The sequence below is a fragment of the Corvus kubaryi genome, unplaced genomic scaffold (genome assembly GCF_017639235.1).
Source record: "Corvus kubaryi isolate FWS band 111438036 unplaced genomic scaffold, C.kubaryi_AGA036_p1.0 37398, whole genome shotgun sequence".
Taxonomy (NCBI): Eukaryota; Metazoa; Chordata; class Aves; order Passeriformes; family Corvidae; genus Corvus; species Corvus kubaryi.
This window is the reverse complement of record NW_024581137.1, coordinates 12277853-12293973: the sequence shown is the minus strand read 5'-3', so window position 1 is coordinate 12293973 and position 16121 is coordinate 12277853. Positions and strand designations below refer to the sequence as shown.

The window sequence follows — 16121 nt, the reverse complement described above, 5'->3', positions numbered from 1 at the left end:
CTTCCTCACCAATAGCTGAAAGAGCCTCTGATAGACTGGAGATCAATTAATCCATGGAGGTTCTGGGTATCAGGAGGAGTGTGTGAGCTGCTTCAGGAAAGCAAGAGCAAGCCAAAGACTTGGGCTGCTCCCCAACATGAGTGAGGTAGCTTGAAAATCTGTCCGAGCCTCTTTTCAAAGCAACTGAAATGGGCTCTCCCAAGAGAACAAGGATTTGTGCAGGCAAACCACCACAGACTAGAGTTGGCACGACAAAAAGGCTTTGTCCAAACAACGATGGGATGGATGAAAGAATGAAAACCAGGCACTTGGTACTAGAAAGACATTGGATCTTGTAGATTCAGCTTGGCTGAGCTGAGGGGACTATCTGCGCAATACAGGGGTAACCCTTGCTGGAAGTTTCTGCAACCCCTACTCTACCAGCTGAACTTCATCAGGGACTTCTCTAATCCAGGGCTTCCTGCACCTAGCTAGCCCTCTCCTTTTGCTGGAATTGAATGAATGCTGGCATAAAATATTGGGTCAGTGTCCACCAATCAGCTGAGAATGACAGCCAGTATTGCGGATGTATACTGTCCTGTAGGCTTAGCTGGATTTGAGAACAAGACTTTCCATAGGCTCATACTGCAATTATTTGGCAAGAACACGGCATTAGTAGTGGATTTTTCCTCATGTAGGACAGATATTCCGTGCTGGTTGCTCAGCAGTGCAGCAAACTCATGCTCTGGCAAACTCCTCCAAAAATAACTTCCTGCTTGCTAGAGATGCTTTGTGCACTTGCGTGCCCAGTTGCTGAGTAGTAATCAGTGCAAGCATACGTACATGAGGAATTCAAACTGTGTACAGCAGTCAACTTCAAATGTGGACTTTGGATGAATACTTTGCAGGTATGTAATGGTTTTCAAGGCCAAAATGAGACCTGGTCACTGACAGCTATGTACAAAATGCCCTGGTTTTTACAGGAAGAAGCAAAAAAATAATATCAGCAGGAGCATTGGAAGTGAAAAACATCGGTGAAGTGTAATTTTTCTTACAATTCAGTGCATTCAATTACATTAAAAAAGGGGAGACAAAAAGGAAAAGACAAGCCAAACCCGATTAATTCATTTTGGACGCTGCTTTTTCTTTTTCAAAACCAGAAACAGTAGAATGTAGTGTAGGAAATGCAAGAGGCCTAGGAATGAGGAATGTGCAAATTAGACATGCCGCTTTGAATCAGTCATTTTCTATAGCAACATTATCTCAAAGGTGGTCAGAGAGAGGAAATGAGAAAAAATGGGTAGATAAAGATGTAGTTTTATATCCTGTAACTGTCAATACTACCATGAGGGAGATGGCTGGTAAAGAACAAAAAAATTATTTAAAAACTTCATACTTGTCTATTTCTTGTATGAAGCACCCCCTAACCCAAAATGCCACCTAGCAGTATGTGCAGATCTCTGTGACTGTGTTTATAAACTTCTGCAATCCCTTCAGGGACCAAAATGCCATGGTGGGAAAAGAAAATACCTCCCACATGGGAAAAATAATGATACTGAAAAGACCCAATTATGTTACAAAATTATTTGAAGTTTATGTTGTATTCTTATCCTTCATACCACAATTTCACTGTCAAAAGGATAGCTAAATAGTACTTTTCTTGGTTAATCCATGGTATTTTTCTTCTGAGCAGGTTTGCCAAAAAGAAGATACTTTAGCAGCAGGGTCCTAGTTCTACGTGGCCCCCAAAGGACAGTCATTTTCCACGCCATCTCCTGGGCATCTTTGAAAATTCTACCAATTTGGCTCAACATTTTTAGCTGTGATATTCAGCTTAAAAGAGAGCATCAGTAGAGCAAACACCGCCTGTTTTGTTACAAATGCATGCCTCATAATCAGGTTCCTGGGTACCTCATTCTGTGTGTGCCTAGACAAGGTTTTCCCAGGGCTGGGACCTTCATATTTCCTCTCTATAGTGAGGGCTGGCCATCTTCTCCAGAGAAGACCCCTGATGATGTCTCTGCTCTTTGGGATTTCCTGCTTTCACAAACTTGCAGGAACAACCTACCTCTGAGATCTAGCTTCTTCTAGATGGGTAGCCACCCAACCTGCCAAGTGCTGGAGTTACTGTGAGAAGGAGCAGACATCCATCCCCCCTTCCTCCATCCCTCCATCCTCACTTCCTAGAGAAATGGTGGAGAAAAATTATGATCACATGAGCAAGACAAACATGAAATGATCAAATAAAAGAGGGCAAAAAGATGTTTTAGGAAGGGGAAGAACAGTATGGGGAATGTTCAAGCTCCTGAACTAGACAAGCTTAGACAGTAGTTCTGAATTGTATCCGCATGGCTCTCTCATCTGCTTGCTTACAGCTCGTGCCTCCCCATCCCATTCCAGCTCACCCAGAAGACGATCCGTCATGCAACCTGCCTCAGTGGGCTTTTAGCTGCTCTGGGTGCTTCATGCAGGGGAGCCACAGCCACACAATTCAAAGGAGGTCATAAATCCCCAGTGCCACTGTCTAGCAGGTTACCAAGGTTTGATTTTTTTTGCTTCACAGATCTTGAAGGGAGCCCTGGGAGCAGAAGGATGAGAGGGAAAGAAGAAAAGGGGGGAGAGAGTCTGCAGTGGGAGGAGGGGAAGAATGGAGTCATGCTCACAGCTTTTCACAGCTGAAAACAGACCCCACTGCTGGTAATGTGAGAGGGCTGGAGCAGGCGCCAAATGGATAAGGCTGTAGACAGTGGGACCAGAGCGCTGATACTTGCCAGTACCTGCAGATAGGAGACAAATAATTGGCACATGTTAAGAAAAGAAAAAAAAAAAAAAGAAAAAAACGAAAAAAAAAAGGCAGAAAAAAAAGAAAAGACAGGCAGAGAAAGACAGAGTTGTTAGACATCCGTATTTTCTAAATGTGTCTGGCAGGAGCCCCAGCAAGGAATTTAATCAGCAAGAGTTGTTTAAACTGGGCTTTGAAAACAAGCCCTGTGCTGCTAGTAATGAACTTCATATCATCTGCAACTCCTGTTTGCTGACGACATTCAATTTGTTAATTCTGCAGCTGGTGATAGGGGTCAGATATGAAAGTGACGATTGTTTTTTGACGTTCCAACCCCTGCTCACATCTTTCTAATTAATCCTTTTAGGAGCCACCAGCAGATCAAGAGAAGTGTGGGGAGGGAGGGAGGGAGGGAGGGAGGGTGGAGAGGAGGAGAAAGACTTTTTTTGTGCCTGGCCTGTGGCTCCTTGCCTCCTTCTGTGGTGGAAAGGAGACACAAGGGCATATCTGCTACTTAATCTTACAGTCATGAGCTTTTCTTAGAAAACCTTAATGTTGGAAAAGTAGGTGGAAAAAATAAAAATAAAAATGAAAATGAAGGCTGACACAATCACAAAATAAATAAGGTTGGAAGGGACCACAGTGGGTCATGTGGTCCGACCTCCCTGCTCAAGCAGGGCCATCCTAGAGCACATAGCACAGGATTGTGTCTAGGTGGTTGTTGAATATCTCCAGCGAAGGAGACTCCACAGCCTCTCTGGGCAACCTGTGACAGTGCATGGTCACTGCACAGTAAAGAAGTTCTTCCTCATCAGGTGGAACTTCCTGTGCATCTGTTTCTGTCCATTGCCTCTTGTCCTAGTGTTTGACACCACTGAGAAAAGCCTGGAAACATCCTCTTGACACCCTTCCTTCAGATATTGATAGATATTTATGAGAGCACCTCTCAGTCATCTTTTCTCGAGGCTGAACGAGCCAAACTTGCTCAGCTTTTCGTCATAAGAGAGATGCTCCAGTCCCCCAGTGATCCTTGTTGCCCTCCCTTGGACCTGCTCCAGGAGCCCCACATCTCTGTCGTACCCAGGAGCCCAGAACTGGACACAGCACTCCAGATGTGGCCTCACCAGGAGGGTGAGGGGCAGGATCACCTCCCTCGACCTGCTGGCAATGCTCTTCCTCATGCACGCTAGGATACCGCTGTTCTACTTGGCCACAAGGGCTCTGCTGGCTCAGGGACATCTTGTTGTCGACTGGGACCACCAAGCCCTTCTCCACAGAGCTGCTTTCCAGAAGATTAAGCCCCAGCCTGTGCTGGTACATGGGGTTACTTTTCCCCGGGTGCAGGACCATGCATTTGCCTTTGTTGAATTTCGGACTATTCTTCTCTGCCTATCTCTCCAACCTGTTGAGGTTCTTCCCCCTAAAATAGCTCACTTTAAAATCTGGCAAGTATTTAATATTAACTGTCTCCACAGGGAATGAGAAGGGTGATGGAATTAGCAGTGAGGTAGGAAACCATTTTCCCACTATATTATCTTGCTGATACGGGGCTGGTGAGATATCCCAGGAGCTGGTTTGAGGAGCTGAGTGAGTATAAGCCACACAGAAATCCAGCAACTCTGTGAAGGCAGGTAAGTGTCATCAAACAGAGAAGAAATCATGGCCACAGGAGGAGCCCAAGTGTGCACAGAACTGTGGGTACTGCAAGGGAATCACAACCCACCAACCAGCACACAGGCTCACAATGTGATGGCTTTGATGGAAACAGCAAAAGGGCAGGAGATGTTGCTGGCCTGTGCAGTGAGAGAACAGGAGCACTTTGCAAATGCCAAAGTCTCCCTTCAAGGAGTTTTTAACTTGGGAGCCTGAACTTCTTACCTAGAAAGTTATTTAGAGTGTTGAACCCACTGCACTCACCTCACATGCCTTGGAGAGGACCAGCTGACACATCAACCTGTATGTGGTGCAGTGACGTCTGTGTCCGTCTGCAGAGGCAGGATGAGGAGGCCTTGCCAGGCAGAAGAGACAGCAATCAAAAAGGGAGAAATTTTACAAAAGGTGAAAAAAGTTAGAGTGAAAAATTGGCTGGGTGACAAAAATTTAAGAAAGGAAGACCTGAGATTATGCACAGAGATTGCTGGCACTGGGGAAAGGTAGAAGAAAAAAACTTGCTCTGATTATCACTGAAAAAGAATTTTTTAGTGGAAGAGTTTTGTTTTTCTTTCCCAGTCTACCTCAGCACTGAGGTTTGGACTCACATGAAATACATCATCACCAGCCTCCCTAGAGCAGGAGAGTCATGACAGAGGTTGCACCTGTTCTGGGTCAGAGCTGAAGAAACAGTTCCAAGCACCTGCCCTCACACAACGATTCCCCAGGAGAAGAACGTGGGGATGCTGGCACAGCTGGGTAAACACATCTACCCATTTGCTCTGTTCCAACAGGATCTAACACTGAACATTTGGCTCAAATGCAGTGGTCATGGTTCCTCTCAAGAAAATGGGGATCTACCAGCTCATTCTGGCTGTGTATCCATTGGACCCTGCTTTGTCTGTGGCCAAAAAATGCAGCCACTTTCTTATATGCTGTCAGTGCTCTTGTTTTCCTACAGAAGTTTTCACTTGACTCCCTTTATTAGCCAACAACTACTGCTCTCAACCATTCTCATAATGGTTTACCCTTCCAGTATAAACTTACAGTATCCGGTATTGTGATAAGAAATCAACCACCCCCATAAATGTTTACCTTTTTTTAGCAGACTTTATCAGTACATATTAGTTTGCCCACAGAAAGGCAGTCTACTGCTCTTTTACTCCAGACTCCAAAAATCAGTAAAACACAGTTCTGCTCTTGACATGTCTGGAACAAGATTAGCTTCAATTAAATTGGCCTAGATTTAAATCAGTATGCTCATGAGCAGGCTTTGCCCTTATGGCGTCTCTTCAGTTCATTCCAAAATTTATGCAGAAAATCTAGCAGAATATTATGGGTGGGGGAGAACTGAACATTGTGATTAAATTGATGCAAAGATATTGTTAGAGGTAGAGGTATCTTCCTACTAGAGAATCACTGCTTTCCACAAGTAGGTAACTCATTATCGAAGCCAGTTTGTAAACGAAAAAGAGTATCAGAGGGCTGCCTGAGGTTCCTGGGAGACACCAGCCCCACAGAGGACCAAGAGCTCTGCTACATCTGCTGATAATAGTGGACAAATGACTGTAAGGATGAAGCTGCATTGGGACATCAGCAATCAAGCAGATCTTCCCCATCAGATAAACCGAAGAGAAGAAAACAATTATAAATGCAGTGAAAAATGAATAGAGGAGACTGAATTTCTCACGCTATTTAAAACATGCATTGTTATTTTTTAATAGACTTTCACCTGTTGCATCTGTGAACATGAGCATATCTTTCATTCATGCAAGATTTATAGGCTTAATTTAGCTGCTTATGAAAGATGCGTTGGCCCTGAACATCTCTGCAAGTGGCTCATGGTATCCACTCTGCTCAGCCAGAAGCACTAAGCACTTAACGAAAAACATTATCCTTTCCAGTGTTTATGTTCAGCTCAAGCACATCTTAGCCCCTTTATTGTCTGTATGGCTAAGACAGGTACTCTGTCACATAAAAGACATACTGTTTATTATTCCAGTGTTAACAAAGTACTTGAGGGAAACAGTAATCTATTTTCAGTGGGGGGAAAAACCCAACCAAAACAAGTATGGCAAAAATTGCCAGCTCCAATAGCAACAAGAGAATCTTTTACCTCTCAACCCACTGCAGAGGTGTCCCCACACAAGCCTCATGCAGGCAGTTGTACCCCTCTAGCTGCATCTTAAACCATGGCTTTCAACTTGCTGTGCTACTTTTCTCACTCTGCTATTCTTGCATGACATTTCTTTGAAATCCAAACAATATTTCCTTTTACAAAATAATCTCATGCATGGTTATAAATTCTATTTTAAGGTGATAATTCTGATTTTCTCAGGTAAGAAGAATCCAGAACCATTAACCCAGAATACCTAATACCATAAAGAATCACTTCCATGCATTATAAACCCTGTTTTCTTAAATATTTTGGGTTTTTTACCAGATATGTCTCTTGCCACAATATGAGGTTTTAATAAATGAGAAAATACATATTCTAAAGAAACACACCCTGTCTCTGAGACAAGCACACAAACAAAAAGCAAAGCATGTCTAGATCAAAAACAGCTAAAGGGAGTAAAGTCAACAAGAACAGTGTTTAAGTAATCAACATTCCCAGATAGGTGATGTCAAAATGGTAATTATCTTTCCAGAGCTGCCTGAAAATTTAAAGCAGGAGGAAAATGTCCAAAGAACTGTATTGCACTGCTCTCACCCTGTGAGGGTACAGAGTACATCTGGAATAATGTGTTCACAAAATGGTGTTCATCTTCCACAGCCCTCCAGAGCTCCATGGAAAGGGTGTAGGTGGTCCAAAGGGACACAGTTACAAGTAAAGGAATAAAATTTAACACAGTAACATTTGCAGTGTTTATCAGAACAAATTCCCAAACAATGAGATATAGCTGACATAAGGAAGTGTCCTTAAGGAATCAATGGGCGCTCCATTAAAGGTTACTTCAGATAAAACATGCAGTGCTACGATTTGGAAGGCAAAAGTTTCCAAATGCTCTGATTTCTGCAACAGAGAAAAATGACAGAGACTTTGCTGGGCAGCAAAGTTTCAAAAATGCCTTTATGTCTCCGGCTTGTTTAGGCTAATGCTTGGAGAACAGCAGTAAAGAATTAGACTGTGTGAAAGCAGCATTATTCAGCAGGTGTTATCTTACGCACTTTGGAACAATGTTACCCTCTTGCATTTAGAGCTTAGGCTCTAAATTATAATTAATTATTTACATCTGCCCTGTCTTGGAGGGTGTTTGAGGATACTACTGCAGTACAGGCCATCAAGAGCAGAGTTTGGGAGGCTATGGCTTAGTAGGAGAACACAGGATGGGGAGAATAAGGACAGGTACATGAAGATATGCACTGAGCTTTCTAGATCCATGTTGAGGAATCTGAATGCAAGCAGCCTTATTTATAAAAACAAGCACACAAATATCAGACCCTCACAGTGAAAAGACTGCTGAAGGTGCACAGCTTAGGAGCTGTGGATGAAAGGAATAGCTAAATCAGCTAAATTAACTGTTTGTAACATGTTAAAGGGAAAGAGAAAAGCCTTCGTTCTCAGTGTGAGCTAACACCAGGACCTGAATATATTAGACAGTCCTTGCTGCCCAAATGCTTTTCAAATTTTAATAATTAACCTTATTGATAGACATCAATTTCCAATACTAAGATTTTACTGCTGCACAGAGACCAGCTTTCCAGCTTTTATTTATTCAGCAATTTCCATCTTGAGACCACAGAGGTATCTACTCTGACAAGTGGAAAATGGGGGAATCAACAGAGAAATAGCTTAAAACAATACTATTGCTGTGCAGCATTAAATCACAAGATTATTGCCCTTCTCTCCTCCTGTAATGAGAGGTTTGACCTGTATCCCATGGGCTGAAAAGGGACAAGTGACCCACGTACCAAGAGGCCCAACTCTCTCGCCAGCAAGTGCCAATGCATTTTGCATTAGCACTTCTCATGAGGAGACCCTGAGTCCCAGCACCAGTGGGGCTAGGGGAGTGTGAAAAACCTCCAGAATATGCTTTCTCACAGCCTGATGATAACTTGCCATGAAACCCAAAGACTGTCATGTCATTCAGGACATAATATCCCATATTATAATTCAAAAGAATGAGCTGCTGTTCACAGGTTACATACACAATCCTTAAAACTTCTATTGAAAAGTATTTTTACTTAGGAACACAACTTTGCTCCTCACACAGCCTATTCCCTAAATCCACATAAAATATGGCTCATCCAAGTCTCTCTGGAACAGCAAAGTTCAGCTAGTTTGAAAAACAGAAAAGAAAAATACCTACTTACTAAATATTTTCATTCTATGGAGTTTACTTTGCAAAATAGCAGGTAAGGAGAAGAAAGCAGATGAAAATGCTTTAAAACACAAATACTTTTTAAAAAATGAAAGGGTTAACATGAAGGAGGTTATTTTATCTCTAAATGTCAAGTCCAAGATGCTCTGAGCAAGCAGTGGTTGGGGACAAAGCTAAAGTAGTAGGTTTCTCTTTAAAGAAATGCAGACCAAGTAGCAAAATATAGACTGAAAATTAAAGTGCAAGAAGACAAAATGCCTAAATTAGCCCGGGGAAGTCTATCTATCTAAGTCTTGCCTATATTAGACAGGGCTTGCTGGAAAAGGGAAAACTACAAAATTACCAGTAAGTTGCCCTACTGGAAGCAGAACCTTATATTAGGAAAAAGGAGATTTTTGGCTGCTATTGCCCTATAAAGTTCCTTCAAGCAAGTAAGCCAAGCAGGAGGAAGGATTCAGCTTCTGCTGAACCATTTGCCTACACCTGCAACCTGATGGAGAATGGTGTTGACTTTGCTGGAAATGGTTAATATCTTGGTATTTAGAACTATCCTTGGCATTCTTGCACAGCCTGGGGAGGCAGCACTGTGTTTCATAGACTGCATTTTAAAACAATAGTGTCCTGGGTGGCAGCATCTAATTTCTATACACTCTCCTTAAAAAAAAAAAAAAGAGGGAGAGAAAAACTCTTTGCACTTGAAGTTGAGGAGAAAGTTTACTAGCTGTAAAATACTCAGGGGGAGGCAGAGATCCTGGGAAACAGGGGAAAGTGGAGGCTGTGGCCTTCTGTGCCTTGGCATGGAAGGGTTTAAAACCTTCTCTAGAAGGTCCAGGTGCAAATTACCCTGTTTCCACTCCTGATCCTTCCCTAACTCATGGATGCCCTATCTCAAATACAAATTTTGAGCATGGATCCCAGACCTTCCAAATCCCTCTTGCCCAGCTGGCTCAGCACCTTTGGAATGAGGTGACTATCTCTGCAAACCAGTCTCATGATTTTACACTTTTCAGACCTGCACATCTACCTCCAATACTTCCCCAAATGCCATCCCAAAATCCTTTTTTAACTCATTACAAAGAAGCTACAACAAATGCTTGCAGAATGCTGACCTAAAGCACAATTCTTTACCTGATTCTGCACCTTGTAAACTTTATATTTTTTTCTACATGGCCTCTAATTTTGAGTTTCTACTAGAAACCTTGGACAGTCAGACACCACCATTTTGTGGCCAGTTCAATGCAGATGGCCAGGATACTGTATCCATTTCCTCCCAGTATCTGTTTTTTGCCAGTTCTCATTTTGCTCTTCCCAGCAGAGGGGATGCCCAAGATTGGTTAAGGAGAATTAGGCGTCCAAGTCTCTGGTTTAGACTGCTAATGCACACTGCTTGCAATTTGCTTGCAAATCCCTAGGCTTAATCTAACTAGAAGATGTCCTTTTGGCCTCTTTAAGTATCTTTGCTGCTTATAAGAGAAATCTGTCACACAAAATAAACCAGTGGGGGTTTCCGACAGTAGCCTCCATTCAGGCGAAGTGGTAACTTTTTCCAGGCCAATCTTGATTTCCTACTACCAAACTATGAGCCTCAGAATTATATTCTGCATTGCAGATTTCATATTTGTGGCCTGCAGTCATAGGAAACTTATCCTTCAAAAGTTAATTCAGTAGGACCGCAATATGGGACTTGCTGTTCAAAACAATAGGAAAAGAACATTTATTCTTTTCCCTACTTACCATGGAGAAAATAAAGATTAAAAAAAAAAACAAAAAAAAAAAAACAAAAAAAAAAAAACAAAACAACTTTATCTTCTGGAAATATCACATTTGCTTTGTGTCCTTCAGAATCCATTGATTTCGCTCTTCTTCCCCTGGAGTAATTGCCCAAACCTTTTCTGCCCATCACACTTTCTCTACCACAAGCTGCAGAAGCATTCACTATTAGCATGTCTTGGAGGTGCTGACCTAAAGAGACAATATTAATGACATTAAAAAATCTGTACAGCCTCTTCTATCCTTTTTCATTCTTACTTTTCAGGAGGCAGGGAGCAGAGGAGGGATTTCCACAATAGTATTGTTTCAGCTTAGTATGAAGAAAATCCTTGATTCTTTATGTGTGCTTGGAAGCCTATAGTAATCATATTATTTCAGGGTCCTTATTGCTGGTTAATGGAATTCTTTTAATATTGACCCAAGTTTCTATTAAATAGATTTGCATTGATCTGGTGATGTATAGAGCTCAAGTAAGTCTATCTATGTGTAAGCAAATTAAAAGCCTTAAGCCTATACAGCCAAACTGTATAATCCCATGCTGAAAAATTGATCCTCTGATACTCTCCTGGGGACTTTTTCTTTTCTTTTTAGGTAAAGAGACACCTTCAATTTCTTTGACAGAAAGAAAAATATCACACATATTTTACGTTCAAAGAAATACAGTCCAAAGTCACCAGAATAAGTCTTTATAATTAGAAACTTCACCTTGCATTGGCACCGACAATTCAGCAGTTAGAATGAATATATGAATTATGTTGAATATAATGAATTATGTTGCTACAGCATCACTCATCATTGCTTTCCAGCCTGAGAACAGAGTTCAATATTTTTGAAGGAAGATGTTTACCACAGCCTTGCTGTCACTAAATTCGATACCAGCATCACCCAGACCATTCTCTTTTGAAATCAAATTGGTTTCAGTGTGCCTTTTCCCTGTCCTAGAATAAAAGCATCAAACATACAGATCTCAAAACACTTAGTAAATAACATCTGTCCTTGTTGTATATGTGCGGTAGTATTGAAGATGCACCCATGAAACCTGTGGCAATAGTAATAAGATCAACAAATCTGCATGAGAACCAGTCTCCAGCCACCACCACGGGTGTTCACAGCCACTGAATGTGAGGATGGGAACAGTGGAATGAGCAGGAGCTCAGATGGGTGGTTTCCCAAGGCACCATGCTCCAGGGTGGCTTATCCCACCTCTAGCAAGAACTGCATTCACTTTGAAGTCTCTCTTCTAAGAGAAGGCACCAGTACTGTTCCTCCTTTCTCTCCCACCATGTCCATTAATTACATTCATTAATTAACCAAGAGATAATCCATCTTCACTATCAGACCGGGCCAGTGGGTCCAGGAAGCACCCAGGGAGCAGGAAGACACACATGCACATACACCCAAATAAGTGGGATGCCTGAAACCTTATTTCCATATGAAATTAGACTAAAATAATCACAAAGCTTGATTCAGTTTCTCAGTTCCTGTTTCACACACATTTTGACCCTCCAGCACAACTGCACTAGAGGTAATCTTTGTCTAACATATTACAGGCTACTAGCAAAACTCTGTAAAAACCACAGCCATACCCTAGGTGCCCAACTGCATATAAAGACCAACCCACATTTTGGCAACCCAGACAGAGTACCTATAATTTGGAGGCCATTCTTACATTACCCAGTTAATGTGTGCGTATGCCTCTGCTGCGCACTTATAGTTTGTGAGCAAAGAGTGAGTAAAAACAATCCACAAAAGCCTGCCAAAAAACAGTGGTCAGGATGGCAGAGTTCATGCAGTGAACCATGGGGATGAAGGATAAGTACTGTCTCGATGCTTACCTTACTGAGTGGGAAGGTTTCATGTGGATCTGTTCAAGAAAGGACAGCTAGTAAGGAAAAAACACCTTTTTAGAAATGCTAATTAGCATCAAACACTGATCAATAATCTTTAAAATCTCCCCATTATAAGCATGAACAACTACAGCTTTGAAAATTGATGCAGATCTTGGTGGATGTGAAGATTTTCTGACTGGAAGATCCATATCTACTGTTACCCTGTGTGCAAGCACTTTCATCACTTATTATCAATATCCAAAAAAGCATATCAGCAAAACCGGAATTTTTTTAGTTAGAGTATTGCATGCCATGAACCTTGCACATATTTCAAAAAGTGATTTTACTACTTGTTATTCTGCTTCACACTAGGCTGAGACCCAGGACTGATATCTAATCTTTATGCTGTGCATGCAACCTTTCTGCTGGAGGAGTTTTGAATGCCAGGTCAGGAGTGGTTTTCTTTTGATGGGCTTTCCACATGCTTCAGTAGGAGTAGCATAACACCTTGGGTTCTTAATGAAGTTGTGTGCTTACTTCTCCATGATTTCTGAGACATACACAATTATAAAGGGTTAAAACTATTTTTCTGAGGGTCAGCTGCATGAACTTGCTTTGAGGTGACAAGAGTGAAAGCCTCCACATCATCACCAGCTCTAGAGAGTTAGCAGAATGAATAGAGCACATGTCTGCATCAAAGGAAACCCACTGCCTACCAGGACCTCAGTGTTGCATTACGATAGTCTTAAAATCAGTGAAAACTTAATGGAATGCTAAAGAAAAATTACCATCATGGGTTCTTACAAAGTCGTTTTATCACAAAAGCAGTAAATTTCTGTCTGCACAGAGCAAATGAGCCTTGCCTCTCACTCCCTACTAACGGTAGGCATTAGTAACCACGCATGCTCTGTGGTTACCTGCAGGGTTTCCAGGGAGTGCAGGATGCAAACAACCTCTCTTACTTCAGGTGCAGGAGTCAAACTGAAAATAAAGGCTAGTAGTACATCCTGACCCCTTTGCAAGACAAGGGGCTACTTCAGCTGGCTGTGCAGCCCCTCAGGGCTGGGGCATGCTCCTGAGTCCTGCCTACCTCAATCTTCTGCCCCAGCCCCGAGCTGGAAGGTGACCTGCAAGAAACTCACAAAAAGCCATTACTGTGTTGTGTCAGCTCAGAAAACCACAACAGGGCCAGGCAGGGGAGGAAAAAGCCTAAGGAGGAAATCAAGGAAATTCACTTTGGCAGAAACTAGCAAAGTCTTTTTCTGAATGTTAACTATCTAATTTAATGAAGTCTAGAGATCAGTAGAGACAATTGTCACTGCCAGATTTGATGCCAATCACAACTCTGGAACATGAGCCAGTGAATGCATCCAACATACAAAGGAGAAAACAAAAACAAGGCAAGGATTTGACCCTTTGCTCTCATGATCCTTTAAGAAGAAATATCACCTTTCAAAACTATGGGGAAAAAATCTTCCCAGTCAGAACAAGTCAGCAAGAAAAAGGAAAGAGAAATCACAAGGCAAAAGACTACAGAATTGTAATTTCTCTCTGTCAGTCTGTGGTGCCTTTAGGGCTGTCGGTGGGAACACTTGTGGGCTGAAAACCTCTGTGTGGGCTGGAAAATTAGGGAAGATTTCTCTAATCCCTGTCAGGGAAGCAGGCCTGCACTTTTTCTTTGTGGGCAGCTGTAAGTCTGCTGTGCCTTCATGGGAGTCCTATTGCTGGGACACACTGCTCCTGTGCCAGTGGGTTCTCAGTATCCTCAGCTCCATCACACCCTTCACCTTATTCTTGAGAAGGCATATGGTGAAGGAGATGTTTTGCATCTCCGTTAAGTATATACAAACAAACTCCAAACCTATGTGCATCAAAGGCACAGCTAAGCAAATTAATATAGTCTGATTTCTTTCAAGCGGGTTTTTCCATACAGATTTTCAATGGAGGAAAATTAGAACTATTAGTTTTGAAAAAGACCTCCAAGTCCAGCCCTTGAACCCATAACCCACTAAACTATATCGCAAAGTGACACGTATTCCCATTTTTGAGCACTTCCACTTCTCACTTTTTTCCTGCATATCTGTAGATCTATAGTTCTCACTCTTATGAGTAAACATAGTTTAACATACCATTCCGGATAATCTGCTCCATCCCAAGCTGAAGGACTGAACTCTTTCTACTCTCATCCTCTTGAGGCACCATTCCTTCTCTGAAAACGGGCTCTGGGAAAGCTCTGGAAGAGAGAACAGCATTTCATCCCCTCTCTAAAATATTAGGAATTTTAAGTGTGCCTATTTCTTTCTTTACATGACTTTTGCATACCTACAGCCTCCTCAGAATAGTCACACCATGAGAAATTCTGATGGTACTAAGAATGCCCTTAGTGTGTCACTATACAATCTAAGGGATTTAGATTAAATTTCTACCAAGCATACAAACACAGAGGGTGATTTGGGGATGGATTGCCCTGAGGGTACAGTTCTTACCTTGTATCAGAGACTGAAATATTATAGTTTATGACTTAAACATTTTCTTAAAGGACTTTTAAAACTGTATTACAAAAGCTGCAGAGGAGACTATGGCACCCTGAATGGGGCCCTGACTGAGGCCTTACACTGCTCGCTGACAAAGATAAGATAACAATTCAAGGCTGGGGACATTCACAGAGCACAGGCTTAACACCTCCAAGGTGGAGACCACAGCCCCAGGGCAATCAGCTGCCAGGCTGGCACAGACCCCCTGCACCAAAGGGGGGAGGGAGGAGAGGCTTTGGGTGCGTGCTGGAAAAGCCTCTGGTGAGAGGCGCAGTGACCGCCCATCCTCCCCTGTGCAGAGGAGCCCAGCTGAGGGACCCTCACCCGGGGGGGGAAGCTCATCCACAGCAGAAGGGGTGACATGGCCCATCACAGGGGCCCCCCAAAGGGGTCCCCAGACCCTGCACCAGAGATGAGGCAACAGAGCCTCAGTGTTGCAAGGGACAGTGTCAAGCCAGCCCCTGCAAGAGGAGGCACGTGGCCATTCCCACCTGGCCCACAGCGTACATTAATCCACGGGATTCTGCACTCTCTGGTGTGTGGTGTGGTGGCGAGTGGCGCCGTGGCCACGGCGGCGACAGGAGACCCTCACCACCAGCAGACCAGATGGAGGGGAGCAACGAGACCTTGTTGGGACCCTCGGATGGGTGATATGCTTCCACCTAACCCCTGTCACCTCTCCCTGTCCCCCCACCCCCCATACACACTTCTTTTTTCCATTTCTTTCTTTCTTTTCTCTTCCCTTCTCTTCGCCTCTTTTACTATTAAATAAAATACATCCATTTTTTGGCATCAACATCTAGCCTCGTTTGGTTTTAATCTCGTTTCTGGGAATATTTTGAACCTTCTAAATTCTTTCTGGTTTATGCACAGAGACTTAGCTTGCTTTGCTTTTCTGAGTTTAAACCAGATCATAAAAACTTGTACTCAGTTTTGGAATCCTGTCACAATGCAGAAGCATCCATCCTCTCTCCTGAATACACGAGAAATACGAAATCCCAAATTCTTCTGTTTGATTTTTCCTTGCCTTCTTCTCTGTCTTTTCACCCAAGCTGTACATCTGAAAACCAAACCATATGATCAGACCACCATGACCACATGGAGACCTATGGAGAGCCCACAACTGCTCTGTGCAAAATGACCCATTTCCAACCTTTGTCCACCAACCATCATGTGTCTCATTTGAGCAATGCTGATGGCAGTCACCGAACTACCCCGAGACTCACCAGACACTGAACAGCAACAGACCTTG

The 16121-nt window shown here is 42.8% G+C and overlaps 1 long non-coding RNA gene across 1 annotated transcript in view; it reads right to left on the bottom strand.

Annotated features, from left to right (window-relative positions):
* The window catches only part of LOC121671825, a 67548-nt gene extending 52984 nt beyond the window's left edge, over nucleotides 1-14564 (bottom strand). Inside the window, exons 1-2 of the long non-coding RNA XR_006018632.1 lie at nucleotides 14465-14564; nucleotides 12342-12388 (exon numbers count right to left, since the gene is read on the bottom strand). This is a non-coding gene — a long non-coding RNA (uncharacterized LOC121671825). The remainder of the gene's footprint in view (nucleotides 1-12341; nucleotides 12389-14464) is intronic.
* Between the last annotated feature and the right edge of the window lie 1557 nt (nucleotides 14565-16121).